This window comes from Ornithorhynchus anatinus, chromosome 4, assembly GCF_004115215.2.
Source record: "Ornithorhynchus anatinus isolate Pmale09 chromosome 4, mOrnAna1.pri.v4, whole genome shotgun sequence".
NCBI lineage: Eukaryota > Metazoa > Chordata > Mammalia > Monotremata > Ornithorhynchidae > Ornithorhynchus > Ornithorhynchus anatinus.
In genome coordinates, this window is record NC_041731.1 from 54,342,293 (window position 1) to 54,348,932 (window position 6,640).

The following is a 6,640-nucleotide window of genomic DNA, read 5'->3' on the forward strand; positions in this document are numbered from 1 at the left end:
AAGAAATACCATTGAAAAAGTCACAAGAGTTATAAGCTACAGAAGGAGGCTGTGGAATCATCATTAGCAGTGGTATATATTGAACATTTACTTTGTGCAGAGCACTGTACTACACACTTGGGACAGTACAACATAACAGAGTTGGGAGATGCATTTCCTGCCCATGATGAACTTCTCCCTTCTTAGAAACCTGAAAATATTACCCAGGCCCTAATCTGTCTTGATTAGTTTGCACGTAGTCCTCCTGAAGTACTAAATCAATCAATTGTATTTATTGAATACTGTAATTGAATAGAATACTGTATTGAATAGAGCATTGTATTAAGCCCTTGAGAAAGAATGCTACAACTGAGTTGGTAGACACATTCTCCGGATGCTCGATGATGGACTATAGTGTCACTTTTCACAGCTATCTCCTGGACCCCAACTATTGTTATAAATATAAGAAATGATGGATGCTTTCAATTAAGCCAAACCATGTTTCAGTAGTTAATAACAAATGTTAGGTAACAAGGCTATGTTGTTTTTCATTATACAATGGCAGAGGGAAAGAAGACCACGTGGCTCAGTGGAAAGAGCATGGGCTTTGGATTCAGAGGTCATGAGTTCGAATCCCAGCTCTGCCACTTGTCAGCTGTGTGACTGTAGGCAAGTCACTTAACTTCTCTGTGCCTCAGTTACCTCATCTGTAAAATGGGGATTAAGACTGTGAGCCCCACGTGGGACAACCTGATTCCCCTGTGTCTACCCCAGCGCTTAGAACAGTGCTCGGCACATAGTAAGCGCTTAACAAATACCAACATTATTATTATTATTAAGACAGAATTTAAAAAAAGGGTGAGGGGGAGAGCAAGAGGGACAGAAGTTTAAGAAGTTAAAAAGGGGGAAAAGAGACAGATAAGGATATAAGAGGAGTAAAAGAGAATTGGAGAAAGGAAATGGACAGGGAGCTGTCTTGTATTCGAGACTGTAAGCTCACTGTGTACGGAGATAATGTCTGGCACCTCTGTTGTGTTCTCCGAGGAGCTCTGCACACAATAAGTGCTCAATAAATACCACTGATTGATTGAAAATCAGGGAGCTGGGAAATGTAGATGTGTTGTGCACTCTATGCATAGCTGAAGGAATCATCCCAGAAGAGAAATAGAAGAGAATCACATAGCTATAAGGAAGAGTAAAGTGCAGGTGTCTGAAGGAAAGAAGACATAGATGGGAAGGAAAAGCAATAGAAGGGAAGAGACAGGGGACTGAGGAGAACATTTAAATTGTGACTTTCCCCTGCCTCAGTTCTTACAACTAAATAACCCAACAGACTCAAAGTGGTTTCTTGTTGCCCAGAAAGATGGGACTCTGTAGTTCCCATATGCTTCAAAACCTCATTTTCATTAGCTCAATCTTTAGTTGATTTTTTCCCCCCACTGAGAAAGTCACTTTGGAAGTCAAAAGCAGCAGTTTGAACTGGAAAAAACCCTGCAAGTTGTAAATGTGGAGCACAAAGCAATCAAGTGTAATTTTCTCAGGCTGGGTCAGTATCCCCCAGGAAGCTTTGTGCCCCAAGGTCTTACTTGCTACTTGCTGATTCCTTAGGGTCAAACAGGAAGAGCTTCTCAACAGCTGCCTGTCAACAGAATGCCTTGGCTGAGAAATAGGAGGAAAAGGTAATTACTTATGTCCAACCTCCAAGCTTTTTGCCATCCTAATCCAAGAAACTTGTCCAAGTACTTGTTAAGTGCTTACTATGTGACAAGCACTGTTCTAAGTGCTAGGGTAGATATGAGTTAATCACATTGGACACAGTCCCTGTCCCATATAGGGCTCATAGTCTTAATCGCCATTTTACAGATGAGGTAAGTGAGGTCCAGAGAAGGGAAGTGTCTTGCCCAAGGTCACACAGCAGATGTGTGGTGAAGCCGGGATTAGAACGCAAGTCTTTCTGACACCCAGGCCTGTGCTCATCTAGATTCAGGTGAGGAGGCAGGCAGTAGCAGAGCCATGAGGTCAGAGGAGGGGTCAGGAAACAGAACAAAGAGATGACAGGGGAAGGAGACAAGAGAAAATGCACCAGATCGGAGCTTGTGGAAAAGATGTTGAGGTAGGATGGACTGGAGTGTGTGTGTGTTTTGGGAGGGGCTTGCAGGGGTGATGGGGCAAGTAATAGATGGCAGATTGGGGTGGCCGAGATGAGAAGAAGGAGTAGGGAGTGATGCAAACAAGGTGCAGGGGGTAGTACAGGCTGAGTCCTAAAGGCTACGGTCATTTGGTCAGTCGGTCATATTTGTTAACCTGTACTGTTTGCAGAGAACTGTACTGAGTTCTTGGGAGAGTACAATATAACAAACAAACACATTCCTTGCCCACTATGAGCTTACAGTCTATAAGGGGAAGCAGACATTAATATAAACAAATAAATTACATATATGTAGATAAAATTACAGATACTGCTAATCAAAGCAAGTTAAGGAAGGGGCCAGCGAAGACTGAGGCGGGAGAGTGGCTGCTCCTCTCACCTGGCCAGGGCCAAACAAATGCAAGAAAGATAGGAAGATAGGCAGGTACTGTGCTACCAGTGGTCAAGGAACAAAAGATAATGTCACAAGTTAAGAAGGAGAGAAAGATGTGGAAGGATAATAGGGAAAGAGTGAGAACAAGGGAGCTCTGATCACACATGGGTTCATATTATAAACTTACAGTCACACAAAAAACTCACCATCACGAATGGTCTCCTCAATTCAGGGCTTCCATATCTAAGCCCTCCTTTTCTCTTCTCCCACTCCCTTCCAGGTCACTTTGACTTGCTCTCTTTATTCATCCCCATTCACAGCCCCACAGCCGTTATGTACATATCTGTAACTTCTTTATTTATACTGATGCCTCTCTCCCCTTCTAGACTGGAAACTCTTTATGAGCAGGGAATGTATCTCTTTATTGTTATATTGTACTCTCCCAAGCGCTTAGTACATTACTCTGGACACAGTTAAGTGCTCGATAAATATGATTGAATGAATGAATGAATGAATGAAGGGCTCATTCTACCATTCTCTGGGGCCTACCAGTCATCACTGCTACCTCTCTTTGCCCAACTCTACCAATGGGGCACAATAGAACCCAAGGATGGCTGGTGCAGGAAATCCCATTGGCAAGGTCCAGGTGGTAATAGTGCTGGAGGTATCCCCAGCTCCTTTGGTTCATCTTGGCTCATATTGCTGTAACTGTTATGTTCCCCCTCACTCACAAAATGGTGGCAGAACCCACGTGAAGCCAATGAGGTCCCTGTGTTGAGGACTCCAACTCTTTCCTCCCTCACCAACTTAGGGCAGGAAATACTTCGCGAGGCGATGTGGGCATGTGATCTCCCCCTTCTAATAGCAGAGCCATATCTTGGTATTTTGAGATATAAATGGGCCCCAGAGAATCAAGTGAGCAGTGGGTAGAGCTCACATTTTGGGATTGTTCTGCTGAAATCAAGATGTCTAGTCACTCTAGACTCTAAACCTGTTGTGGGCAGAGAATGTGTCTGTATATTGTTATATTGCACTCTCCCAAGCACTTAGTACACTGTTTTGCACACAGACTCCCCCATTTAGACTGTAAGATCATCAAAGGGCAGGGACTGTCTCTATCTGTAACCAATTTGTACATTCCAAGTGCTTAGTACAGTACTCTGCACATAGTAAGCACTCAATAAATACTATTGAATGAAAGTAAGTGCTCAATAAATACGATTGAATTAATCAATGAATGACTCAAGTGAAGCCCCTTATCCCTCCCCAGAAAGCCATCAGTACTATTCTCTCTTCATCCTTCCTCCTCTCCTTGTTCTTCCTTGGTCCTTCCCATCTGCTCTGTCTACGTTCCCTACTTTTATGAAAACACTGTTTCCCCTGCCTGGGACTCTACATTTCTCCACTGGCTCCACCACTTTGTTTCTGTTTTGCCTGCTGCCATCGGCCCTCCCCACCCATGTCTCCATGGGTCCTTGCCCTCTCCCCTGAGCCCCTCCATCTTTCCTCTTCTACCCAGAGGCTTCACAACTTTTAGTCTCCCTTCATAATCTCTCATTCACCACTACCTTCTCCCTTTAAAAAACAAAGTGATTCAAAGGTCCAGGGTTCTAATCCCGGCTCATCACATGTCTGCTGAGTGAACTTGGACAAGTCACTTCACTTCTCTTTCCCTCAGTTATCTCATCCATAAAATGTAGATTGAGACTGTGAATCACACATGGAATAGGGACTTTGTTCAACCTGAATTGCTTGTATCCATCCCAGTGTTTAGTAAAGTGCTTGGCACATAGTGAGCACTTAACAAATGCCATTATTATAATTATAATTAAATTACCAGCATTTTTCCTACAGGCAATCGTCACCTTTTTCCATTGTTTAATTCAGTGCCTGCAAATGCTGGAAAGAAGGACCTTTTAAAGTGATATTGCTCATCACTGTGATTTGAAAATTTAATAATACCAATAATTGTGGTGCTTGTTAAGTCCTTGCCAAACAATGTATTAATTCATTCCTTCAATCGTATTTATTGAGTGCTTATTGTGCCCAGAGCACAATATAAGAGGAAAGGAGGGCTTAGTCAGGGAAAGCCTCTTGGAGGAGATGTGCCTTCAATAAGTCTTTGAATGGGGGGAGAGTAATTGTTTGTAGGATTTGAGGAGGGATGGCATTTCAGGCTAGAGGCAGGATGTGGGCAAGGGGTCAGGGGTGAGATAGACAAGGTCGAGGTACAGTGAGAAGGTTAGGATTAGAGGAGCAAACTGTGTGGGCTGGGTTGTAGTAGGAGAGTAGCTAGGTGAGGTAGAAGGGAGAGGTGATTGAGTGCTTCGAAGCCAATTCATTCATTCAATCATATTTATTGAACACTTACCATGTCTGTGCAAAGCACTGTACTAAGCGCTTGAAGGGAACGGAGTTTTTGTTTGATGGGGAGATAGATGGGCAACCACTGGAGTTTCTTGAGGAGTGGGGAAACATGTCCTGAATGTTTCTGTAGAAAAATGATCCCGGCAGCAGAGTGAAGTATGGACTGGAGTGGGGAGAGACAGAAGGCAGGGAGGACAGCAAGGAAGCTGATGCAGTAATCAAGGCAGGATAAGATAAGTGATTATATTAATGTGGTAGCAGTTTGGATGGAGAGGACGCACTGGGATAGATGCACTATAAACAGTTCTCACACAGGGCTCACAGTCTAAGTAGGAGAGAGAACGGGAATCGAATTCCCATTTTGCAGATGAATAATAATGTTGGTATTTGTTAAGCGCTTACTATGTGCAGAACACTGTTCTAAGTGCTGGGGTAGATACAGGGTAATCAGGTGGCCCCACGTGAGGCTCACAGTTAATCCCCATTTTACAGATGAGGTAACTGAGGCAAAGATAAGTTAAGTGACTTGCCCACAGTCACACAGCTGACGAATGGCAGAGCCGGGATTCAAACCCATGACCTCCCAAGCCTGGGCTCTTTCCACTGAGCCATGCTACTTCTCAAATCCCCATTTGTAAAATCCCCATTTTACAGATGAAGGAACTGAGGCACAGAGAAGTTAAGTGACTTGCCCAAGTTGACACAGCAGGTATGTGGCCAGGCGGATATTAGAACCCAGATCCTCTGACTCCCAGGCTCTTTCCACTAGGCCATCCTGCTTCTTATAAATTTGTAAGTGATGATCTTATGGACTCATTTGGAATCAATGCCACTTGCTTGATGCAGCATATTTTCTCACTAAATAGCACTGCTGGAACCAATCTGTTCAAATTCAGATAATTGGATTTTCTAAATATTCAAACTTGCACCTATCTCGGCTGATGGGTTTTTTCACCCTCAAAACTCAATCAAACCATGGTATTTACTGAGTGAGTATTATATTCAGACCACTGTACTAAGCATTTGGGAGAGTACAATACAATAGAGTTGGAAGACACAAGGAGTTCACAATCAAGAGAGTACCTGAATTATCATTTCCATCAGCAGCACATAATCTCTGGCTAATGAAATACTACATTAGGAATGTGTTTTGAAATGCTTTTAAAGGGATGCCTTTTTTTTTCCTTTCAATAGAGTGTGTTAAAGTAATTACCAGTAAGCATAGATGTTCCAGACACCTGGAAGAGATCAAAATAAAAGAATAAACCTTCCATATAAGGAATGGCTTCAAGCAGGCTACAGATTGCCTGCCCACATCCCTCCCTCTTGGCAGACAGTGGAGGAGGCCCAAGAGAGAAGATGTTGGTGGGATTAAGCAGTGAGCACGTGCTGACAATCTTCTATATTAAGAGTGGGAGAATTATGCATATCAGATGTTATAGCTGCCAACCAAAGCCGACGAGATGTAATTCAAATGGAACTGCAATATGAGGTGGTTTGAGAGTCTAGTTGGAAGGGAAGTATCAAGATTTCTTATTTTGCATTTTTATTTTGGAACCCAACTGACCCAGGGCCCAAGGTTTGAGGTCTTAGGAAGGTCTCAAGACTGTAACCTCATTATGGAATCCCTAATGTCTGCTAATTCTGTTGTACCGTACTCTTCCAAGCACTTAGTAAGTGCTCAATAAATACCACTGATTGACTGATCATTGCCACTTTAAGGTCCTGTCCGGTGCTCCCTAGTACTGTTATTCGACATAGGCTGTTTGATC